The sequence below is a fragment of the Microcebus murinus genome, chromosome 2 (genome assembly GCF_040939455.1).
Source record: "Microcebus murinus isolate Inina chromosome 2, M.murinus_Inina_mat1.0, whole genome shotgun sequence".
NCBI classification, from domain to species: domain Eukaryota; kingdom Metazoa; phylum Chordata; class Mammalia; order Primates; family Cheirogaleidae; genus Microcebus; species Microcebus murinus.
In genome coordinates this window covers 5,938,463-5,963,656 of record NC_134105.1, presented here as the reverse complement: position 1 = coordinate 5,963,656, position 25,194 = coordinate 5,938,463, and the positions used below count along the sequence as shown (strand labels likewise).

Sequence of the window (25,194 nt, the reverse complement as noted above, 5' to 3'; positions counted from 1 at the left end):
CTTTCACTCTCTGGAATAACACTATCCATTTGTTTTAGTGTTTATTATCTGCCCCCCCACCCCGCCCCCTATGTGAGGTTCCTTCTCAGCGGCCTATCGTGCTCATTTCAGGTTTATTTCTTGCACAATTGACTGAATGAAAAACTCCCTTGCAAAGAATAAGTGCAAAGCGGTGAGAACATTACGTTCCTTCGGGTCCCACAATTCCAACATTCTAACTTGCAAAAAAGAGCCAGTTCTTCAGTGGAAAGTGGGAACCAAACTTGGGGTCTCTGGGAGTTCAGAACGGGTGGAAAGTAACACCCCCCATCCCTTCTCTCTTCTTCCCCGGCCTCCACTCAACCCAGGGGGTGCAGAAACCCTCCGGAGCCGCAAAAGGGAGCCGCGCGCTCCGCGCTCCGATGCTGCTCCGCAGGCCGCGTCTCGCCGCGCGCGCACGCCGAGCTCAGCCGGGGCGGTGGGTGGGAAGAAATCGGGAGGGGAAGGTCTGGGGGTGTGAGGGTGGAGCGGAGCCCGGCCCCGCGATCCGGCCCGGGTTTTGCATGCCACCCACTCGCCCGCTCGGCCGCGGAGAATTCCATAATCACAGCGGGCGAGAGCGGAGACTGGGAGCGAAAAATCCGGGATCCGGCAACTTTGGGCAGCGCATGCGCGTCCGCGGCGCTCCATCCCAAACACACACACATTTTTCCCCCGGACTTGGAAAGTCACCCAAAGCCGCCCCAAGTGCAGGTAAGAGACTCGGCGCTCCCTCCGCCGCGGCCCTCCCACGCCCCCCAGTTCCGCGGGCTTCCCGGGGCGCCTCCCCCGCTCGCCGCCTGTCCCGGTGCAGCCCCCCACCCCCGGGGCTGCCGCTTGCAGCAGGGAGCGGGCGAGCGAGCGAGCCAGCCAGCCAGCCAGCCTGCGAGCGGCGGCTGCCACCCAACTCCGGCCGTGCGGGAGGCAGGGGGCACGGAGGGCTGGCACCCGGGCGCGGGGCGGCGCGTTGCCCGCGGTGGCCAGGGAAATGCCCGGCGCGCGGCTCCAGGGGAGGGGAGGGCTGTTACTCCTGGGGGTCACTTACTCCAACTGAGGGGGCGGCGGGGTAGGGGAGAAGAGGGGGAGGTGCCAGGCGCTAGTGCAGGACTTCGCAAATAGGGTGGGGGCGCCCCCCGCGCTGTGGGCTCCCAGGGGGGCAGGTGTTCGCCAATACAGGGTAATCACTCCTTCCCCTTACACTCCCCCCCAAGCTTTAGGGGGGTCGTGCGCTCTCCAGGGCAGAGGAGGCAGGGGTGAGGGGCGCCTGGGGTGACTTTGCAAGACTTTGCCCAGGGGAAGGGGTGGGTGGGGAACCCCTCCATCTGGCTCTTGTGCCCCGTAATGGGGTGTAGGTGCTGCCAACAGAGGTAGGCAGTGTTCGCTTAGGCGCGGGGTGCCAAGGGGTGCCCCCAGGTGGGAAAAGGAAGGCAAGAGATTTCTTGGATGGGGGAGCGGCGCCCCCTTTTTCATCTGTGCCTGGGAAGTTTATCTCAAGTGCGCTGCTCCAGGCGCGGCAAGTGGCGCTCCTCACTCCCTTCCCCACCCCACCCCCAGCCTCCCCGGGCGAAGGGCTGGCAAGGTTGGCAACACTGGGCACAGCCGGGGCACCAGCTCAGAGCCGCTCTGCTGCCGGCCGGAGCCTGCCTGGGTCAGGGGAAAAGTTCGGGGGAGTTGCTGCCGCTTTTGTGTGCGCTGGGAGAGAAGTTGCGCCCCGGGGACGTGGGACGCTGGGCTGGCGGGCCAGCGGGCTGGTGGAGCGGTGCGCTCCCGGGGGGTTCTGCAGCATGGGAGAGGGTCAGGAGGAGTCTGTTCCCGCTGGGTGGGCTGAGGGTGACCTCTGAGCTCAACAATTGGGGAGGAGGAGCCCTGAAGTCAAGGGCGCTGGGCTGAAATAGGCACCTGATGGAGGACAGAGTGAAAAGTAGCTTGTGGGGGCGCAGGGAACACCAAAGGGAGATAGCCGGGCCACCCAGTCACTTGGGGTCGGGCTTATTGGCAAAGGAGCGCGTGGTAGCTGGCGGAGGAGTGTCGGGGAGCGGGGCTCCAGGGGGCGCACGGGAATAGGGGGTCGGGCCCAACCGACAGTCAGCTCCTGGGGCAGGGGGCCGAGTCGTGCGCCCGGGGTGAGCCGGCCGGGCGGAGCGGCGGCCGGTTTATTTTTACTCGGTGGCATTTGCAGAATGTGCAGCTGATGGCCGTCGGCCGCCAGGAAGTTTTGCTTTCTGTTCTTTCTCTCTCTTTCCGAAGCCAGCGCGGCCGGAGCGGGCGGGCCGGGGAGCCGGGCTTCGGAGGGGAGGGGGCGGCCGCTGGGCTGGCGAGGTCCGGGCAGGGGCGCGCTGGGGCCGCAGGCGGGGGCTGGCCTGGCGCGGGCGGGCGGGTGGTTGCTGGGCCGCTGCGGAGCTTTTGGGCGAATGTCTGTCCCCAGCGTTGGAAGATCCTCGGCGAGGGGAACAGGTGTATGCGCCGTCAATCACGGCGGGAGGGACATTTTGGGGGCGTAGATTAAGATAATAATAATAGATTTTTCTCTAGGGGGTGGGCGCAGATTCTTCCTCCAAGTCGTCCTCGACCCGGGTCCGGAGTTGGGGGAGGACTGGAGCGCTAAGGGAGACAGGGGGCCACTTCTTTCTCCACACAAGTTCCTCCAGACCCAGTCACAGTTTGGGAAGCCGGCCCTGGGTGCGGCGAGGACCTCCTTCCAATCACGCTGGGGAGGGTACGGGTGCGGGTGCGCGCCCGCCCGGAAAGCAGCAGTAACACCCCTCCTCTGAGTGCGGAGCTCCCCAAACCCAGCTGGATCACTGGGCCACGGGGAGCGGGGTGCGTCGCTGCCCAAGTGGAGTCTGGGGGCGCGGCCCTCAGTGTATGCGTTTGTCCCGCCAACACCCGGTACGCTCACAGGGCTGGGGGGCGGCGAGGGCGAAAGGACCAGGGTACCCGCTGGGCAAAGTTAGTAAATTGAGGACGTCTCTAAGCTGGTACAGGCGCGCGGTGAGAGCGCGCGAGGGGACTGGAAAACAGATCGCCGGGTAATGTTGGTTCGCCGCCCCCCCCCCGCCCACCCCACGGCACGCGCGCGCGCACATAACATACATATACACACACACACACGCACACACACACACACACACGCACACGCACACACACACACGTCGCCGTCCTAAAGGGAGCTGTCCCGGCTGAGCAGGAGCAGCTGCGCCGGGCGTGGGGAGGGGGGTAGTTGGTCCCCGGGGGCTGCGCCCGGGCTGCGCTCCACGTGCCCGGAGGGGGCGCTGGGCCGTTCGAGCCCGAGCGCAAAGCGCCGGGTCTGCGTCCTGGTGGCGGCCAGGCGGTGCGTCCCGGGCGGGCGTCGCGACCCGCGCCATCTCAGGCCGTCCGCGCCACCTCGCCCGACCCCCAGCCACTTTGCTACTTCCCAAACTTTGGCTTTTGTGGTGTGTCCCTCACTGAAGCTCCCAGACCCTCTCCAGGGCAGGGTGGGGAACTTCTCGCTTCCCCGCGGCGGCCGAGGTCTCTCTCCCCGGAATCCGGCGAATTGGAGAGATTGTCGTCCCCCCCACTCCCCCAATCTTGTTAGCCACCTTAGAGGCGGTTAAGGAGAGTTTATGGGGAATATTGTAGAACTTCAGTAATCAGGTTTCCAGCGATCTTATGCCTCCTGTTTAATTTATTAGACTAGTTATTTATTCTGTTGATGATAATCTGTTGCTGGTTTCTATGGAGATGTTAAACTGATCTCTTTCAGAAATCAAACTCCATATGCACTAAAACGTTTAAAGGGGCAGTGCCTCCCTCCTTTTCCCCCTTGCCTTTTTTTGTTTGTTTGTTTTCTAGACTTTGCACCTTGCCGAGACTTCGTGTCTTGCTCTGAGTCTCGGCGCATTTTATTTCCTTCTTACGAAGGCGAGGAGCCCGGGAGTCTCACGCTTTGTGTCAAGTACACTTATTATGGCTAGAAGAAAGCGAAGGCTTTGATCCCTAAGTTGCATCATCATTTAAAACAGATCATTTCACCACCACCCCTTCCCCCCCATCATATAAGAGCAAAATTCTTTCAAGATCAAAGAGTCCAATCTAAAAAAAAACACAAACTATTGTTTAAAAAAATAGGAAAGTCAGTTAAATATGAAACTCCCCTTTATATCTGCTCCCCTTGTATTTAAAGAATTTTTTGAATAAGAAAAACAAAACTTGTAGCTTAGCTAATTTTTTCATACTTATTAATAGTTTATCTTGCCTCCCCCCCCATTTTTAATTTAAAAAGAAGTTCAAAGTTAGATTTTTCTGCCTGTGGGGGTTGAGGTATATTTGCTTCTCTTTTAGATCCTGACCATCTGTTTTTGGAAAATTAGCCTCTGGGAAGAGGGGAAAAGGAGTTTTTACTCAAACTTAATGGAGTGCTTTAGATTTTTTTTTTTAAATTGTCACCCAAATATTTTAAAGTCTTATTTTTCTGCTTTTTTTTTTTTTTTTTTTTTTTTTTTTGAGAATATCAGTAACCTCTGTCTGGTGTATGAGAGTATATGAACTTTTTCTCCTTCTCCTTTGCTCAGGTATTTTTCTGTAGATTTGTGACTGCAAGGGGGGGGGTATGCAGTAAATTAAGAAAGTAAGGCAGAAAAAAATTATCTTGTTTTGTGACACTGAAAAATTGTGAACCTACTCTGACTCAGATATTTATCACACTGACAGATATGATATAAAGCAATTGCATTTCCTAATGATCCTTCGGGACTAAGTTGTAGGTAAAACCATTTAATGCATTTTTAATATTAAAGTAAGGTAGGGGTTCCATTTTCTTGGAGGTAGGGGGAGTGGATGTCCCTTCATAGAGATGGTGCTTTCTGAGTATACTGCTTTGCTTTCTCTACTAGACCCCCCCCTCCACCCTCCACATTTCCATTTACTTTGGGGAGGGTTGAGCCATACACAGGGCATTTGGCTTTCATAAATAAATTTATATCTGGCCAGAAGGTCCAATGCTAAATAAGAGCACACTTTAAAAAACCCAGACTCCACCCTTGCTATAGGAAATAAAACAGAGGCAATACTTGACTTTTTTCCCCCCTCTTCTGCCATCCTGGTTCTCTTTTATATTATTTTATGTTGGAAAGCGGGTAGAGTGGTTGTTGCTTCTCAGCTCAGAGGAGAGAGGAAACATTCCTATTATTTCCTTCTTTGCTGTATTTTAAAAATTTGTTTGATTTGGGTTGCAAACAGAACAGAGGCTTACAAGTGGAAAAGAGCACTGTGGCTTTAAACTCAGGAGTTTGCATATTCTCCTTGTATCTTTCCCCTTTGCTAATTATTGTGTTGTTTTCAGAGCAAATATGTCATATCCATGGCGACCGGGCAGGTTTATTGTCTTTCTGAAGCAATAGCTCACATAAGTAATTAATGACTTTCTTTTTTTTCCTCTGGCTTAGGTTAAACAGATCATTCAAGGAAAGTCATATTCTCTTCTCTCTCTCTCTTTCTCTCTCTCTCCCCCCCTTCCTCTCTCTCTCTCTTTCTCTCTCTCTCTCTTTTTTTAGCCCAGTGACATAAGAACATGAGTAGAACAAGAAAATACTTTAACCAAGAAGTCAACAGCTTATTTTCCCCCATTTCTTTTCAAAGCTGAAGTGTCAGCTTTCAGACATATGAGGCTGTCATTCTCGCAGCCTGAGAGTGCAGTCCACGCCTGGGTAGGAAATCCACTGGAAGGTTGTGCAGCTCAGAGTGAAGGGAAGTGGTTTGTATGGGGGGGGTGGGCGGGAGGAACCCGAAGGAATTTGATTTTGAGGTTGGGGAAAGCACTCCAAAATGAGTATTTCTCCTGTATTTAGCAGAATTTAATTAAATTGTTTACAGGGAAGAATTAATGAGTTGGTAGTAACATGTTCCCCAACCTCCCTCTTTTTCCCAGTCCAGTTAATTGGAAAGACAAAAGTTTTTCTTTTTGATTCACCTTCAGCTTCTGCTTTCTCTGGCCTTTGTCTCAAGTGCTTCTTCCAGGAAAAGTAGCTTTTGGAATCCCCTCTGGTTTAATATTTCCAGAATTAAAGTGGGGTTTTTGCTTTTGTTTTGTTTTTCCCCTTAGACCTACAACTTGAAGCTGGCATCTGCTTCTCAGGAGTCAACAGCTCTGGTGATTGACTGCGACCTGGATTTTTTTAACTTTTTTTGTTTGGTTGGGAGGGGGGCCTTTTAGGATACAAAATTGTGTAGTCGGCTCATCTCTCTTCTGTATCTCATGATAGCATTGGAGAAGGTAGAAGCAATTTTTTTCTTTCTTCTTTTTTTTTTTTTTTAAATCACCTTTTATGATCTGCCCTTTCCTAATGGACCTTTGCTAATAAGAAGCTGTATGATGTCACCTCTTAACTTTAGAAATGTGCTAGATGTCCTACTAATATTCTCCAGCGGCTCTCTTGGCCCCCCATAGACATATATTAAGCATATTTATACTGTCCTCCCACCCCTTTTAAAAACTGCACGAATAGCCAAGGTTCTGTGTGTGTCCTTAAAAAAAGGGGGGGGGACAAGATAAAGAGAAAAGCGTTCATGTTGTACTCGGTCACGATGAGAAAGAATATTTTCTCCCTATCTGAACTAAGTTCAGAAAGGCCGTGAGTCAACGGAATGCATCTTTTGGCTTTTGGCATTGAAAATAAAAATATAAAGAAGAGAGATTTATTTGGTGTCTGGTTTCTGAAGAGGAGAAGAGAAGGCCGAGCGAGTCTGATGCTGAGACTCCAACGGAGTTGTAATTGAGCCCGTAACCTCTTGATGTCTATATCAGAAAAACAGACATGAGCAGAGGGAACCAGAGGGAGGCAAACAAGCCTTGTAGAGGCGAGGGAGCTCAGGGGGAGATTCACAGAGAGAGAGAGAGATTTAATTTATAGACATTTTAAAAACCGTAATTTCATTAGGATCTGTTCTTCCCTTTCTCTGAAGGGCAGCCCGGCAGACCGATAAGGCCGATCCCTCCGTCCGGGATGCGCGCTGTGGTTTGGTGGGCGCAAGGTCGAGCATCTTTGCCAGCTCCCAGGGTTTGTTTCCTTTCTGCCCGCTCTCCGCCAGCTGCCTCATTTTGAAATGAAAAAAGTCCCAAAGAGCCAAAAGTCAGCGGTGCTTCTGGCTGCCTGGTGATCTCTCCTGTGGGTGCCACGCCGTTCTGGGAGTGGGTCTGTCTCCCGCCTGGGCGGTGGCATCTGCGCGTCTTCCCTCTTGTCCTAGGGATGCCTGTGGTTCCGGCGGCAGGAGGCCGCTGCAGTGGGGAGAGGGGCACCCCCATCTCTGCCCCCCTCAAGTTCACCAAGTTAAGTTGCTGTGGTTCTCAGGCCACAGCTTGGGGAAAAAAAGCTAAAGCCTGTCGTAAATTCTGCAAAAATTAATCAACCGTTTAAGAGCTGCACGTTAACAAGGTTTTGCAGGCAAGCTGGGCCCTTCGTCTGTTCCCCTTGTTCAAAGTCCGGCAGAGTGAGGGGTGGCCTGGACTATGAGAAGGGAAGGGGGAGGTTTTTTTTCTTTTCTTTCTTTTTTTTTTTTTTAATTGGAATAATTGAAGACAACTAGGGATAGGGAAGAAGGCAGATGGATTTATTGAATATAAATCCTCAAGTGCCCTTGTTCCATATTGTTGGAATTTTTCCCCCCTTTTGGTCTGGATTTGTCCTGTGTGTCTTTGGTAGAAAAGACACGTAGAGAAAGAGAGCAAAGGGGTGGGGGGAGAGAGAGAGGGAAGGATAGAGAAGAGAGAGAGACAGGGACGTGTAGCTCCTTCGGAACTCATTATCATTCTTAATAAGTCTTAAGGAATAAAGAAGAGCATTGAGTGTAAATGCTGGGTAATCCTAACACTTCTCAAGGTGAGAGGAGTCTTGAGGACACAGAGAAAAGAGAGAGCAGAGGAGGGGGTGGGAGGTGGGGGACCCAGAGGCCCTAGGGGAGTGGCAGGCCCAGGGTTTGGGAGGTTCAGCAGAAGGCCTGGAGGCTGGGTGGGGGGACCCCTAGACGTCTCAGGCAGGATGGGTTGTCTGAGTTGACACAGGGGATGTGTAAGATAGGGTGACTTGCTAGGGGCAAGGAGCAAGGGTGATGGGAACAGCCCTGCCTAGGGTGGGGGGTGTGGGCAGAAGCCACAGGGTCTTTGCTTTCTCCAGGGCACCGTGTCTCCAGCCAACCTGGCCCCTGCCTCCTGGCTTCAGGTTTCTGGAAAAGGCCCAGGTGGGGTGCAGGGGGCTTGTCTTACTCCAGGCTTCCCCTTGCTGTCCCCTGGGGCTCCCCCGAAGTGGCCGAAGTGGCCGCTCTAGGAAGCAGCAGCAGGGACCGAGCGGCGGCCAGAGCTCAGCTCTGGACACTAGGTGGCTTAGAGGATCCACGAGGTTCTCCAAGGCGAGCGGCGGCTGGCTTCCCCTCTCCTCCCCGCTGGTGGGCTCTGCTGTGTGATTCCTCCGCAGTTCGGCAGGCAGCCCTGGCGGACAGGCAGGAGGGCACCGGCCCAGGAGCCAGCCCTCCCAGTGACCAGCGTCCAGGCAAAGGGGGCAGGAGGCTGGAAGCAGCTCCCGAGGGGGGAGGCAGCCAATCAGGGACATTTGCAGCAGGGACGGTGAGAGTCCAGACCGTATTCTCTGCCCGCTCCATCCTCGGCCCCCTGGGCATGAGGCGTTGCTGAGCCCGTGGGGGGATCTCTGGGCTGTGCTTCGCCCCTTCTTCTGAGCTCATGTGCCCCCTTTGAGAATCTGCTTAATAAAAAAAATCTTATCAGAAGCATAAATATTATGGGTTTCACAGATCTTATAAACCCAGCCTAAGACCCCCGAGGGTCCCTTGCTCTAGTGGGCTTCCTTCCAGTTCTCTGGGATGGCACGGGAGGGAGGAGGCCAAATTGGTCCTCACCCCCATGCCCACCTGCCTGCCTCTGTACTAGCAGAGGAGAGTGCTGTCACACTGGCACACGGGGGACACAGGCCAACACTCAGCCTGCGGTCTGAAGAACCCCACCTGCTCAGGTAGATGCCCCGCGCCAGGCCAAGTGCAGCCTCCCCCTCATCCAGCCGACGTTCTCTGGGACTCGTGGGATGTTCGAGGAGGGGTCTTAGCCAAGGTCATGCTCGAACCTTGGATAGTTTTCTCTGGGGAGAGAGGTCGGCATGGAGAATAGCACAATGCAGGTTTGACTTACGGTAGTTAGTTTAAAAAAAATTATTTTTAACTCTGTGTTTCTTTTGGAAAGCAACTTCAGGGGAGCTTGCAAAGGGGGTATGTGGGAGTCAGGGGTGCAGGCTGATGCCTGAGCTGGTGGGAAGGCCGGAGGGAGAGCAGGATGGGTTCGTGGCATGTGGATCCTGCTTTTCTGCTGTTGAAGACCAGTAATGGCCAAATCGCGTGCCCCGAGTGTGCCTTGCTGATGAGATTTACGGAAAGGAAACCTCGCTGCATCTACTGCTGGTCTCTGGGTGGGTGAGTGTGTGTGTGTGTGCGCGCGCACGAGCGCACGCGTGTGTAAATGAGAAGAAGGGGTGGGGGAATGAGCTCTGCCAGGCTGGCACCCTTCCCCAGCACTAATTGCTGGCAGAGTACCCACGGGGGCTGTGCCAGCGTCTCCAGCTCCGCCCGCCCCCCTCGCCCCTGGGGAGCTCAGCTGTGCAGCTCGCTATGTGAGGGCCATTTCCGGGCCCACTCGTCCCAGCAGCTCCTTTGGGAATTTCGGGGAAATCTGATCCTTGGGGAGACCATGAATCAAGCCCTAGCATCTCTGGCTGGGGCTAGGGGACAGGTGAGACATGGGTGGTCCAGAGCTCCACTGAGGTCTGTCTGTCCACTGCCCTGCCTTTCCAAGCTCCACTCTTAGGGTCTTGCGAGATGTGGCCTGGTAGGCTAGGCATCGGGAGACCCAGTTCCGGTTCTGGCTCTGCAGTAAGTCCCTGTGTGTGTGGCTTTGGGCAAGTCATTTTATTTCTCTGGGCCTCAGTTTCCTCTCTTGTCAAATAGCCTCTGGCCCTGCCACCCTCATAGGGGTGTCCTGACAGCTGGCTGCGCTTATAGCTGTGAAAGTCCTTCGAAAGTAATTAAATGTAATGAAGAATTTATCATGGTTGCGTTGTCAAGTGCAGGGTGTCCCCAATGTCAGATGAGCTGGTTTTATATGATATGGTATCAGTCTCAAAGGGGACCCCTGTGAATTCCATTCTAGGAAGCCGTGGGCCTGGATGGAGCGTGCGGTGCTGGGGTTGCATTTTTGTGTCACGTTGTGTGTTGGGTCTCTCATCGTTGGGAGCTTGGAGCTGAGCTGGAGGGCGCTGCTTTGCAGGCAGAACGGGAGATCCCATTCAGGATGTGGGTGTGCGTAGCTGTTTTGTGCCTCTGGAGCCCACAGGGTCATTGAGGAGCTGTATGTACTGTAGATTATGTGTTCTGGGGCCAATTAGCTGGGGATCAATGTTGTGTGACCTTGCGTCAGTTACTTAACTAGCCTGTGCCTTGGTTTTTCTCATCTGTAAAATGGGAATAATACTGCCTACCTTGTAGGGTTGATGTGAGGATCAGCTGAGCTAAGAGGTGTGAACTGTCTAGAGCAAGCCTGGTACTGGTGTGAGTTACAGGCCCGTGGGGGGTGGAAATGGAAGCACTTGCTGTGGGTCCAGGAATGGGGAGCTCGCTTTCCTTGTGTCTGGGGCTGGGATCCCATTGGATGTGAGGCAATGTGGTGTTGGTCAGAAGTTAAGCATTTTGTGTTTCACCTTCACCCGCCTGGGCTGCCTGGCATCCTCCTGGTATTTTTAGTGGTGGGTCCAGAAGGGATGAGGAGGAAGATTGTGCCGACATGCAGAGTCAGTCCCAAAGTGAGGCAGGGGCCATTGGTCTCTCTTTCCTGTTTTGGTCAGACTGGGCGTTGCTGGAGCCTGGTGGGCTGAGGAGGCTAATCGTGGAGCTGTCTGGGGTGGGAGCCGGGGTGGAGTGGGGCGGGGGGCAGACCCTGGGAACTGGCCCGCGGTGCCATGGACTGTGGCTATGGGGGCCTGATTCTGGGTGCTGGGAGGGTCCCAGAGTCCTGCACGCGAGGGCGCCCTTATGACCAGGTGGTGTGGCTGGCAGAGGGGTAAGAACATGGAGTTGGAGCCAGGCTGAGCCGCATGCCAGCCATGTTTCTCCCACTTGGGAAAATTAATTCCTCTAATCCTTTGTCTCCACGTCTGCGAAATGGGAGTTGGAATTCCCACCTTGTGGACTGTGAGGATTAGACGAAAGGACAGTAACGATAGGTGACAGTTGCTGAGGTTCTACTTTGAGCACTATTTCACGCCCCTAGTAGGGGCTGCGGGGTGAGGGTGAGATCATTAATAGGCCAGCGGGGGCTAAGCCCTGCCAGAGGGCTGGGGATGACCAGTGTCCTTGTTAGCCCCTGACTCCCAGGTTTCCCACCTGCCCCAGGGGCATCCCCCAGGCCTGGGTGTGGGGCCAGAGCAGGGCTTGGAGAAGAGGCCGAGTCCCGAGTCCTGTGGAGGCAGTGACCCAAGGAGGCAAGGGCACACAGCTGTGGGGCGGGGGGCGCTGGAGGGGCAAGGGGCGCTTATGGAAGATGAGGTGTATGAAACCCCATCGGCCTCTCCCATTTCACTGTGCTATGCTGAAACACCCCGGTTCCTGTTTCACTATCTGCGATCTGGGAGCAGGTTAATTTCCATGACGAACTCCAGGCCGCGTGCTAGGAGGATTTATCTAATTAAACTGATGCTTTTTTTTTTTTTTTTTCTAAGAAAGAAATGAAGAGAGAGATGGAGGGAAGGAGAGAGAAAGGAAAGAAAAGAAGGAAGGAAGGAAAGGGAGGAAGCAAGGAAGGAGAAAAGTAGGAAGGAAGGGAAGAGTAAGGAACAGAGAAGGGAAAGAAGGAAGGAAGGAATTGGGAGGGAAGGAGGAAGGGGAGATAGAAAGCAAAGAAAGAGAGGGAGGAAGGCAGGTAGGCAGAGATGTTGGAGGCTGACTGGTTATTTTTGAAAGGTTGTGACAGTGTGACAGCTCTTTTAGAATTTGTCTAGCAGTCCTCACCAGAAGACCCCCCCCCCCGAAAAAAAAAAAACCCAAAAAAACAAAGGCTGTGACCGAGTGGAAGAGCAGCTTGGTGGCTGAGGTGGGGGCCTTCCTGGTGGGCCCATGCTCCCGTCTGCTGATGAGATTTTAGTTTACTTCCAAAATAGCTCTTGGGCTGGGAGGAAAGGGAGTAGCTGGAGAGTTTGGGGTCCGAACTGTCCGACACGGTAGCCCATAGCCCTCGTGGCAGCTTAAAGATTTGGTTCTTCGATGAGCTAGCCGTATTTCAGGTACTCGGGAGCCACACGTGGTGAGCGCAGCGCAGACAGAACGTTTCCACCCTTGCACAAAGTTCTGCTGGAAGCTTCTCTCAGAGGGGTGCTTCCCTCAGAGCTTGGGCTGACGGCTGCACCCCCAAGGGACAGTGACGGAGCCGCAGTGAGGGGCTGGGCGGCGGGGATGTCCCCAGACGTCCCTGGGGACTCCCGACCTGGAGCCAAGGCCTCCGTGGAGCTGGGCCGTCATCCGCTTCGCATCCGGCCGCCGCTCTCCTCCCTCCCAGCGCTGGGCCAGATGGCCCATCCGGAGTTAGGCAGAATGGGGTCAGAGCCCCTCTTCTCCCACGTAGGGTCTTTGTGACCTTGGGCAAGGGTCTTACCTCTCTGATCCTGTGGAACTAGACTGACAGTACACAGCGCCTGCCTCACTGGGTTCTTGTGATCATTAACCGAGGGGACGCGGTCAGCACTTTGTAGGGTGAGGGCTCGGCGCGAGCGCTTGAGAAATGGGGACCGCCATTGTGATCGTAATTCTTATAATCGTTGATGTTATGTTCATAGTGATTATTGAAGAGCTTTTGTGACTGCCAAGTTCTTAGGGGCACTCCCCCACCAAATGCTCATTTATCCATAACTGACCCTTTCCAGAATTAGTTTAAATGAACCTCCCCAAATCCTTTTCTTCTGGGAACCCAGTTTGGATTTCTTCTTTCCATTCCTCCTTTTGTTGGGCAAAAGCAAGGCTCGAAACTGCCCCGGGATGAACTCTTGTATGTCCTTCTATTTGTGATTAGAACCCTGTCCCTCCCAACACACATTGTAAGTGTGTCCATGTGTAAACACACACACACACACACACACACATACATACACAAATACACACATACACACTCCTGTACTGGCCAAGCCATTGGGAAAAAAAAAACAATAAACACAACCCGAAGTTTTAAAATAGGGGTGAGCAGATGTGGCCCAGCAGGGCTGGCTGGGTGTTTGGGGGTGGGGGTGGGGCGGTGGCCTCTGGGAGGGATGTGTGTGTTTATTCCCGGACATTGCCCAGTGCCCTGTGTGCTAATGTGGGGCTGAAAAGTCCCCTGCATTGTGCAGGCTCCTTTCCCCGTGAAAAGGCAATTGAGTCAGTGAGTTCCAAATGGATTGGAGCTGACAGTAAATGAGAATTTGGCAGTGGGTAGAAAACAATCTCCGCCACCCTCCACCCACCACCTAATACACACTCACTCATCCCTCCCTAAACTCCCAGTGCTTGTTTTAGAGGGATTTTGAAAAGAATTATGATTTCTTTTTGTGTGTATCGACATTATCAGCAGGGCTGCTACCCCAGCCTGCCCCCCACCTTCCCTGTGGCCTCGCCCCCTCCCCCAGGTGGCCACCCCCCTCCCCTTGACGCCTCGGTGGCTCCGAGCCGCCAGCGATCCCGAACGAGTTAAGGGCTGAATCAACTCTAGACCCAGCCGTACATTTTACTCTGGGTTCCTGAATGAAGCCATGTGCTGTGCTCAGCACGATTGGAGACTGTCTGTCCCGGGTGACCCACCCGCCCCCCTCGCCCCACTGCTGGGCTCCACCAGCTTTCCTGGGACCTGCTGGTAGGTCCCAGGACCTCTGCCCTGGCAACTGGGGAGCCAGTGGCCCATGCCGTGGGGGCCTTGTCTGGTGCCCTCCCTGCATCCAGGCTCTTAGGAGAGACCTATTTCAGTTGTCCAAGAAAGGGTGCACCATTTTGGGTTGGCGTTATCCCTGGAGTGCAAGGAAGACCTGCAGTGTTGAGGGTTCGTGTGGGCCGGGGGACCTGCCCTGACCCCCATAATGCTCCTTTCCACCGTGTCCACACCAGTAAAGCAGTCAACAGATAGTTACTGGTACCAGGCCCTCGGCAAGGGTCCCATGTCCCTAAACCTCCCACTTAACATCCCCAAGAGCTCCAGGAGGGAAATACTGCCGCCTTGCAGATGTCCCTCCCGTCATACCTGAGCTTTGTGAAATGACATCTCTTTAGCACAGAAAAGCACTCGTTTGGGCAGATTACAACCTGCTCCGTGGGGGCGTATGTGCGCCCCCCCCACCCCCACGGCTGGGGCTGGCTGTTGTGTGCCCCTTTCTGGAAGAGGCTAGGGGAGTCTGCTTGCTTTAGGACAGGGGTCCTCAAACTTTTTAAACAGAGGGCCAGTTCACTGTCCCTCAGACCGTCGGAGGGCCGTTGGAGAGTGCAGTGCACATTCCACACATGCGCACTGTGGGCCTGGGACTAGTCGGCTGCTAAGCAGGACAGGCAGTGGTGGCAAAAACACCCAGCGGGCCAGGTAAATGTCCTCGGCGGGCCGCATGTGGCCCACGGGCCGTAGTTTGAGGACCCTGCTTTAGGAGCTATGCTGGGAGAATAGTGGTTAGGTACATGGGTTCAAATCCCCAGTTCCACATTTATTAGGACTGTGACTTTGGACGTATCGTTCACTCTTCTGAGCCTCGGTTTCCTGGTTCGTAAAGGAGGACTGATAATAGCGCCTGTGGCCTGGGGTTGCTGTAGGGATTAAATGGAATAATGCCGGGCTCTTGGCACAAGCCTGGCACGTGGTAACAGAGGGTAGCTATCATTGCTACTGTTACTGTTTCTGCTCTGTCCTCCCCATCTGTCATCATGAAGGCAGGAAGGTGGAGGGTCAGGCCTGTCCCTGTGTTTGGGCTCCAGGACCCCCAAGGCCAGGCTGGAGCCCCAGCCCAGAGGCTGTAGCCACCAAAAGTCTGTTGAAGCGTACTTGCCAAACCAGCAAGGCAAACGCGTCCGCCCGGTACAGAGCCCTGGAGGGAGCAGGGGAAAGGCTTGCGATGCCCAGGGCTGGGCTCTTGGACGCCCAGGCGCCTGGCCCAGGGAGGGGCCGACTCCCAGACGCGGGCCGCCATCTTGCTTCTCCCTGGCCTCTCCTCACAGACGGGTGTGCGGCCCTTGCCCTCCCCCAGGAGCAGGTGGCCTTTGCAGCCTGGCACCTGTTCCTGGAGGGCAGCTGCCAAGAAGGTGCAAACCCGGGGATCGCCCCGTGTGTCCTCTGAATCGTTGCACGAGGCCCGTGTGCTGCCTGGAGGGGCTGGCCCCGGCCTATTCTAGTGGAGCGGTCAGAGGAGGGGCTCGTTCTCCCATCCCAGAGCCCCCTCCTCCCCCTCCAGGTGAGTCTCCGGGGAGCAGGGCCAGCATCCCGAGGTCTGTGTGCTGAGGACTTGCTGGGGCCCAGGGAGAATGAGACGGGTGGAGGATGTGGAGGAAGTTGGAGAGGCTGCAGGTGACAGGGTCTCGATTTTGCTCCCGAGGGGCAGCAAGTAAGCAGAATCAACTTTACATTTTCACGTTATTAAAAGGGAGAGGAAACAGACATTTACCAAGTGCCAACTGTGCGTTAGAAGCTGAGCTGTGACTTTTTCTGGGATGGAAGGACCCAAGGCAGATAGTGGTTCGATTCCCACCGTACCCAGCAGCAGGCAGGGCTCCGAGAGGTCCGGTGACTTACAGAGTTCACCCAGCCAGGGTTTGAGCGGAGGTTGGTCTGACTCTGAATGCATGCTTTTTTCCCCACGCACAGAAAAATAGAACTGTGATTTAAACAGTTTTTGAAAGTAGTTAAAAGGAAAAAAATTCACCCCAACTTAACTATCATAATACAACCTTATTTAGTATTGAGTGTGTTTCCTTCTAGTGTTTTTTTTTCTTTCGGTGACTGTATATATTTATACCATACGTATTTTACATAATTACCATCATAAGAGAATATGCTTTGGGTTGAAGCCCTGGATGAAATAGGGTCTCCCAAGGCGTGGCTACCAGAGAGTGATTGATTCTTGGCAAAATAGGATCCCGGTTTTGGCTCGGAGCCAGCTTTTCGGTAATGGGGTCCCCGAAGTCGCCCTGGAGAAGGCAAACGGGGTGACTGGAATGATGCACAAGACCCCTGTGTTCTCCCCTGAGTTGGTCTGGCTCGGTTAAGTGCTAGAATTTTCCTTTTAACTCACTTCCTTCTTGCTTTTGATAAATGGGGATATTTGTACCATTTTCCCGAATGACCTCCTCTTCTTGGGTAATGAGAAAATGAAAGTCTTTGCTAAGTGCTTTGAGATATTCAGATATAAAAACGGGAGAGCAGAGTGTTGTCGTAGGCCTTTTGCTACCAGGGCGCTTTATAAAGAGGAAGGGCAGTTTGTGGGGGTGAAGGTCAACCTGAGGATGAGGGCCGTTGCTGGAACCCGAATCTCTCCGGGCACCAGAGCAGGGGGGTTGTGGCCCGGCTCAGGGTGAGCAGGGTCTTGGTGGCGCCTCTGCCCATCCTCCAGGTACACGCTCCAAGGCCAGGTGCCCACGGCCAAGGCAACTGGGATCAATCAGACATCTAAGCCCCCACCTTGGTTTGAATCCTGTGGTTAAATGATTCAATGCAAGGAGAGGTCTCCCCCTCTCTCCCTTCGTAGAGTCAGCCCAAGAATAACACGGCGGAATAAATAACTGTGTCACCTATACAAATAATCATCCTGACGATGATTTCGAAACATGGAAAAGTGTTTATTATACGAGTAGGAGAAAAAAAAAAAATACCGAATGCCAAGTGTTGTGAACGCCATGATAGAAACTATATAAAAATACAAATGCTTATGGACAAAGCTTGAAAGGTAATCCTCCAAATGAAAATTATAGCGTTAGGGTGGTGGGACTACGGTGATTTGTTTTTTATTTCACAACATTTTCTTTAAATTCCCCCCTATGATTAAAAACCAACAAAGCCGAGGTGTCGGCCCGGCAGGGAGCCCTGGCAAGGGGGAGGGGGCGGGGCAGCGCCAGGCGAGAGGGCGCCTGCACCCACGGCCCCCGAGGGTGCTGAGCTCACCGGCTCTGCCAGCCACAGAAACCTATGAGATCTCGAGAAGCCGAGGCGTATCGGTGACTCAGACCTTCGTGTTGTGCTGTTCAACAATAGCTTTTGTCCTTTGCCCAAAACCCTAGGCCAGTGTGCTAAAAAAAATTATAAAATTATGAGATAGTTTGTACTTTCCTTACCAGCCGGTGCCAGCTTCAGGCGCTTTATTTATTCAAGGTGGGGAGGCAGGGAAGGCGGGGTGGGGGTAGGGGAGAGACAGAAAAGAAAAGAAAAACAAGGTAGAACTCGGACAAGGCCCAAGAAACGTTTGAACCTCAACAACAAACTTTCTTTTGTTTCACCGGTGGGGAGAAAAAAATAAGGAGGAAAAAAATGCAGAGGACCAGTTTGAACCAAATAAAACCCCTGGCATTTTGGGTGTGGGGTTGCTGCTTTTGCTTCTTGCGGTGGGTTTTGCCTTTTATTAGCAGAACATGAAAGCTGTGTCGTGACGCTCACCTCGGGGGCCATAATGGGACGCGAGTGGTATGGAGGGGGCCCCAGGAAGGAAGGGCTGGGGGTGGTGGCCCGGTGGGAGCAAGGACCCACGGACGGACGGGCTGCTCTCTGGTGTTCAGGCCAGGGGCAGCCCCACTGCCAGCAGCCTCTGCCCTCACTCCCGCTTGAGTTTAAAGAAGATTCCTACCTCCTGGTGTCCCAGAAGCCACTGCCTGCCAGTGGGACTCAGAATTCCATGTGGATCAGGGGCAAGGACAGGTGTGCCTTGTACCTGTTCGGAATAGAACTTTCTCCTGCTGTCCTTTGGAAGACATTTAAGGATCGGATTCAGAAAGACAGACCTTGGGAGAGGAGAGTTGGAAATGGGTATGTGTGAGATTGTATGTGGTTGTGTGTGAGATTGTGTGATTGTAAGATTGTGTTGTGCGTGTGAAGTTGTGTGCAAATGGTTGTGTGAATGTGATTGTGTGTGAGACTGTATGTGATTGCGTGAGATTGTGTATGGTCATGTGTGTAAATGAGTGTGTGAATATGAGTGATTGGGCGTGAGATTATGTGTGATCGTGTGTGAGATTGTGTGAACGATTGCATGTGATTGTGTGTGGTTATGTGTGAGATTGTGTGAGTGATTGCATACAGGACTGTGTGTGTGGTTGTGTGTGTGTGTGTGTGTGTGTGTGTGTGTCCCTTTGGTCTTAATCGCTTCTTTCCCTGGTTATGTGGTAGCCAGGCAGAGTGAAATTGACGGAGGTCTTAACCTTCATTTCTTTCATGTGTCACTTTGTCCCCTGCCCCAAATCTGCCCTCCAAGTGGACCTGTGCGGTGGCTGGGAGCCAAGGGCTGATTGGCACTTCTTCCTTCCAAATCTGCTCAGACTGGTTTGAGGGAATAACGTAGGGGTCTTTTCCTTGGCAGTGGTTTGACCAGTAAGAGAAAGGAGGTGTGGGGGTGCAGGGCGAAGTCACAGAGGTCTGAGGTGGCCTGGCCTGGGACTCGGACACCCACTCCATGGCCCTGGTAGGGGTCCCGGCCCTGTCAGCCCTGCTCCGTGCTCAGGACGGATTCCCTGTTGAGCTGCCGAGGCTCGTGTGGGCTCAGAAGCTCCTTCTTGATCTTTCCATCATTGGGACTGTTCCCGTGAAGAAGGCAGCTCGCAGGTGATTGTCCTGTTTTCCAGATGAAGAAACTGAGGCCCAGAAAGTGCAGATTGCTTAGCCGAGGTCCCACAGCTCGTCAGTAGGACAGATTTAGACAGATTTAGAACTAGCACCAAGTCTTTGGGCTCCTTGGGAACGTGGTCATCTCCCCCAGTGGCTCAGGGCAGGGCTGGCCAGTTCCACACGTGGAGTTGGGCTTCCCTCTCCTTCAGGAAGACAAAGGGACCGTCCTAGAGGGCCAGATTTTTGTGGCTGTGGTTGGGGCGACTGATGTCTCTGTCGAGGACAGAGCACTGGATGGGAAGACAGGCAAGGGGGCTCCAGCCCCACCCCTGCCACCGGCAGGGAGCCGTGTCCCAAGACCTCAGCTTTGCTGTCTAGGTAGAGCAAGAGGGCTGGACCCAGTGGCTCCTTCATCCCTTCCCGCCCAGGACTGCAGGAGCTTCCTGCCACACTCAGAGTCCGCAGCTGTGCCATGCGGCAAACCCTCTCCCACAACCTGTCAAACCAGAGATGCCAGTTTCCCCCGGGCGCCCGGGAGCTCCCGCCCCTGCCTTGCACCGGGGAGAGCCCTTTCAGGCGCGGCGGGCAGTGCCCCCAGCCCGTGCCCTGTGCACCTGCGTATTGATAACTGCGTGTCTGGATGTGTGTCGTGTTGGAGCCCTTTGGTTTGAACTTGCCGAGCACTGAGAGGCCGAGACGTGAGACGATTACGAGCAGGGGAGAGCAGTGGTACCCTGCGACGGGAGGCAGCTGTGGAGAAGGGGCAGGCTCCATGCCCGGGGTGAGCACCATCTGGGCAGGAGGCCTGGCTTCCAGCTGTGGGGGCTCCGGAAGGGCAGAGCCTGGGAGGAATGATTTTGAAGCCACTACTATGGAGATTAAGGGGATGAGAATGTAAATCTCAAGTAAAAAGGTAATTGAATGTAATAGCAAACACTGCTCGCTCTATGTTAATTTTAGCTCTTCCCCTGGATACAAGACGCTGTATTAGTGTTTTATTACCATTTTGTTTGCACTAATAAAATAGTAAAATTTATTTCAAGGAAGTTGAAGGATGGTTTTACAATGCAAATTTGAAGAAATTGGACTTTTCATTTATGCCTCTGCTATTTTAAACCCTGACGGGTGTAAATTAGCTACAGGGACCGAGTAGACCCCACTGATAGGGGCTTGGGAGGCAGGAGCCCCGGCAGAGGTTCCAGACCAGCTCAGGACAGAAGGCAGGGGGTGTTCGTGGAGGGCAGGGGGGTCCTTGGGGGCCTGACTGGGTGGGCCGGGGCAGTGGGTGAGGGCGTGTCAGGCACGAATGACTCTGGGTGTAGGCGGGCTTGTCGCACACGGAGCTGGCAGGGAGACACGTGGCCACAGACCTCAGGGCTTCGTCTTCCCTCTCTGCCCTTTGGCCTCCTTCCTGTCCTGACATTGGGCCTCTGTTCACCTGGTGAACCCCGAAGGGCAATGGAGCAGCCTCTTTCCTCGGCACCTGAAAGGGCAAGCAGACCAGTTGTCCCGTTCGCACCTGTCCCTGTGAAAGGGGCTGCAGATTGAGGGGACAAACGGGTGCGTCGAGGAAACTCGGAGCCTAAAAGGAACTAGGGAAAAGAACCCAGGCCAGAAACCAGCCCCACAGAGGCTCCCGGGCCCAGTTGAGAAACTGAGAGCAGGGCCTCCTCGATAAGCCGGCGGCATTCCTTCAGGCTGGGCCAGACGGTCCCAAAAGTGGTAGTGGCCTTGAACCAAAAGGCCAGAGGACTGAATTAAAACAAGAAAGAAACCCAAGTTGTCTGGATTTTAGGGAACTGGATGATGGTCTAGGTAGGCGGAGAAAGGGGTGATAGGAGAGTCTCGGTTTGCATTTTGGGTGAAGAATTCAGGTTGGATCTTGTTTTATCCAAACCAGTTTGTTTATCTCTGAAAAACTATCAGCAGCAATGGCCCAGAGCGATGCGCTGGGGGACCCGCTTCCAAAGGGTAGGGAGCCGAACAAGTGTTCTAGCGTCTGGCGGAGTCTGCGGCATGTATTGCCCAGGGTTTTCTGGCCACCTGCCTGGTGTGGGGAAACGGTGTGCGTGTGTCTCCAGCTTCCAGCTCTGGCCCTAGGTCTTGTGGGGTTTTTCTCAGTGTGTTCTCTCGCCCTTGTTCAAGTGGTAGGTGTGTGTGCGTGCGTGTGTGTGTTTCATGCAAAGATTCAAACTGTTGACGCTGGCGAGGCCGGAGTGGAGCGACTGAGGAGTCTGCAAGAGAAACTGGAGTGGGGACGGTTGCCCGGGACACTCGAGGACCCTCTTGACTGCAGATCGCACGAGCTCTGAGCGTCAGGACTCTGCTCATGGGTTGCAGGGAACTTGGTGCTGGGGCAGAGGAGGGTGGGCACAGGCCGTGCGTCTCTCTCGGTGGCTCCTCGAGACTTACAGGGTCATGCTTGGAGCAGAGGCATCTGCATGGTCCCAGGAGGTGGAAATACCTGGGGGTCAGGGTGGCGGCCTCCAGCAGCAGGGCCAGAGCCCTGTGTGGTTGTCGATGGCGCAGGAAGGTTCTCCATCTGGGCCTCGTCGGGATCCTTTTGGATTGAGGAGCTATGGATGGGATTTCTTGGGATCATGGGGCTTAGGGAATGTGCAGAAGCCAAGGGACCCTAAGCCCAGCCCCATGACAGGCCAGGAACCTCTGCTTCTCCTCTGCTGGGTACCCAGGAGGCCGTGGTGGCTGTGGGCTGGTGGCTGAGGGGCAGAGAGGGAGGCCTGGAGCGGGCGGAGGCGGCCTCGGCCAGAGCAGGTTCGAGAGTGTTGCTGAAAGGAGTCAGAGATGAGAACATTTGTAAGTGGCCTGTTGTTTGGCTTCTGAAATGGTTTCCCATTCTGAGAGTGGGGAGCTGCACCGCTGTGTACCCAAGGACTTAGAGAAGGCATCAGGCAGGGGGGTTACACTCTGGGTGGATTTCAATCCCAAACCGTAATTACATCAGCAAGCAGACAGAAATGGGAAAAGAGGATTAGTGGGGTGCCCCTCGTGGGCACGGTGGCGGAGGGGCACCAGGAGTGCCTGGCCTCTGCATCGGCACCTGCCAGCTCTCCCGGGCTCGGACTCTGCGCTGGCGTCAGAGATAAGATGGGTCGCGCTGGACGGCGTGAGGAGTGGCCGGGGTTCCCTGGGGAACCCGTTTTTTACCTGTCCACTCTCCACTCTCCCTAGCCCATCTCTGGAGGGTCAAGGCCTCTCTGCCGCTCCGGGTTGTTCCCCACCCTCACGGCCTCTTCCAACACGTGTCTGCGATAGAAGGGAGCTCCATTTTGAGTGATTTGACTTTCTTTCTGGCATGGGGTGTGTGTGTGTGAGCTGGGGAGAGGGTAACCCAAAAGGCCACCAGGGGACCTGCTGCCTTGTCCTGTTTGGTTTGGGGGAGGCTGCTGCCTGGTCCTTGGCACCTCCCCAGTTTCCCCTGTAACCAGGAGAAAAGGAGGCCGGAATGCCTAGGCCTTTTGCCCACCAGCCTCTGACCCTGCCTCTCATCCCGCTCAGCCCCCTGGGGTGTGACGGTGGCATCCGGCTCTCCCCTCCCTCTCCCTGCCCCCCTGCACCTGTCAGCTGTCTCATTGACTGTCTGGCTGGGCTGCCACCCATCCTGTCCTCCCAGGCCAGCTCCACCCCCGCCCCCTCCCCCAAGCCCACACTCCCTCCCTTCCTGTCTCTGCCCACGTCTGCCTCTACCTGCCCGTCGCCGGCACACCTGAGGATCCGAGGCTGCCTAACGGAGTGTGGGGACGGTTCAGGGTGTTTACCAGACAGCCAGGATAAGGTATTAAATCCTGTTGCTGTCTTCCCAGGGCCAGGTTCCTCAGATGGTTTTCCAAATCCCTAATCTCAGTGCCCACATCCCTGCCCAGCCTACGTTTGATGGGAGCTTTCCTTTCCGATTGAAGCCGAACCGAGCAGGATCTGTCGTGGGGTTGGGTCTGGGTTCCCACCGGTGCATGATGATATGGGCGTCCAGCCCCTTCCTCTCTCTGGCTCTTCCTCTCTCCCCTCCTTTCTTTCTCTGGGAATCTTAGTGAGTGGGGGCCAGGATTCTGCCAACAGGTGTTCTAGAGCTTTCTTGAGCCTCCCCCTCCCTCCAGTGTGGTAGTGAGGCCCCCTGCTGTAATGAGGGGAGTCCCAGATTGAGCTTAGTGGCAGAGGCACGGGGGATCCGCTTGAAGAGGGTCTGAGATGGGGGTGGGCAGGTAAGCGGCAGCCCTGGCGGAGCCCACCGTTGGGATTCTTCATGCTCAAGAGTGGCCAGTGTGGGGTCTTGCTCGTGACACCCTGCGAGAAAGAGTCTGTAGAGCAAACTTGTTCCTCCCGTGTGTCTCTGGGTTATTTTTGGAGATGACAGCGCTGGGGAGGAGGCGTGCGCCTGTCTGGTTCTTTGAGTGGACACCCTGCTTTTGTTTAGCTGGTCAAGCCTCTGGGGTCACAGGAGGGCCCAGGTGCTCCCCAGCGAACAGGGACATTGAGGCACCTCGTGGTATCCATTCTTGATGTAGGGCCTTCGCTTCGGTAGGGCACCTGGGTACCACTCTGCCCTTTCTGGCATGGTAGGACTGGGCAGAGAGCAGGGAGGCTCTCCCCGTCCTTCACCTTCTCTCCCAGAAACTAGGACAGACGAGGCCCATTCGCTTACTCCCCCCAAGCTGGGAAGTTTCTGCGAGTGGAGGAGCAGGACTCTAGACCAGTGGGGGTGCTTGGCTAATGGTGGCGGCCTAGATCTGGCCCCCTGGGGCTGCCTAGGACTGAGGGGGGTATGTTCTTTCTCCCAGCTGCCGTGTGGCCAGGACAGAACTCCTAATCCCAGTTTCTCTCCTCTCTCCCTCCCATGCCCCTTCTCCTCCTTCCTCCAGGCAGCCAGAGGTCCCTTGGGTTTCACAACAGCCCAAGCCTCCCTCTCTCTCCAGGTCTCCTCACCTTGCTCTTGCTGGGCTCCAGGTGTCACAGGGCCCCACCCTCTTGCTGTGCTTGGTGGCCTTGGCAGTCAGTACCGCTCCCGGCTTGCCGCTCTGTCTCTTTCGGAGGTCAGTGTGCTATGGGAGCAGAGGGGTCCCCAGGACCTATCACAGAGGGGCTTGGCAGCGGTGAACAGGGCTGGTGACTGGACAGAGGGCAGTGGTTAACTGCATGTTACATCCTCAGCACCCCCGTTATCAAGGCTAGAAGCTGGGGCTCCCATGGGAGTCCTGGGTGCCTGCCTTCCTGATTTTACTTGGGAGGTGTCCTTTTTCTAATATGTGTTGGGCAAGAATCAAGAAGATAGGGAAAAAAGGGGCAGGGAAAATCTGGAGGTGACATTTGGGCTGGTGAGGAGGAGGAGGAGGAGGAAAGAGGTGAAATTAATTCATTAGAAAAACTTGTTTACTGGCTTTGCTTAGGTGCCTCCATTTTAAAAGTCTACGTTTACAATAAGTCGCTAATTAAAATACAAAATTAAGCAACAGCTATGTTTTTTTTTCCCTTACACTTTAATTGCATGATTTTTTGTGATGTAATTTCTGGAAACACCCAGTGTACCTCACAGGGCTGATTGTTTGATAAACTAGAAGCACCTGAAACCAACCCAAAAAATAAATATATAAATCTGAGGGGAACTTAAGGTAGATTGGAAATGACAGAGAACTGCAGACAGCAGGGAACCAAAAATCCATAAAAAAAAAAAAAAAAAAAAAAAAACTTCTAAGTAAGGACGTTTATCCTGCCTCCCCCCATCCCCGTTCCACCCGCCCCAAAACCAGAACAATCTGTGCATCTCAGGGTGAAAAAGGGTGAAATAGAAGCCAGACCAATTGGGGCAGTCACTCCCTGTCCCTCACCCCCAAGCTGGTGCTGTGGAGAAAAAGCAGATACAACTTGGAATCTTCCCTGATTCTGTTTCTATCTGGGCCCAGTATTTGCCAGGGCTTCTGCTTCCATCCCTGACCTTTCAAGGGGATTTTTTTTTTGTCCTCCTTGTTCTGAACCTAGATTCGATCCTAAGAAGGGTGTGTGGGGACAGTGACTATCCCTCCTGGGAAAACCAAGCCTCTCCCTGCTTAACCATGGCAGATGGTAGACCAGGCTTGGGTTGCTGGCCCAGCATTCCTGGCTACCGTAAAAGTACTGGCTCTTCTAGAAGGTAGTGGGAAGGGGTGGTCCAAGGTAAGAGAAGTGTGGGTTGACTTGCAGACAGCCCCATGGCCTGCTGCCTTCTTTCAGATGTAGACCTAGGTATGATTGCAAAACTGCTGAGAAACCTGTCAGGAACTGACTCGGGGTGGGGCTGGGAGGAAGCTGGATCCCAATGGCAGCCAGGCTGCTGGGGAATCATAGGCCCGGCATCA

The 25,194-nt window shown here is 54.4% G+C and overlaps 1 protein-coding gene and 1 pseudogene across 1 annotated transcript in view; both read left to right on the top strand.

The window, feature by feature from the left end:
- Positions 1–651: 651 nt before the first annotated feature.
- CASZ1 (castor zinc finger 1) overlaps positions 652–25,194 on the top strand; it is a 144,966-nt gene continuing 120,423 nt past the window's right edge. Inside the window, exon 1 of the mRNA XM_012791413.3 lies at positions 652–732. The gene's annotated coding sequence lies outside the window, so the exon portion shown is untranslated. The remainder of the gene's footprint in view (positions 733–25,194) is intronic.
- LOC142869815 (uncharacterized) lies at positions 12,014–12,065 on the top strand (annotated as a pseudogene).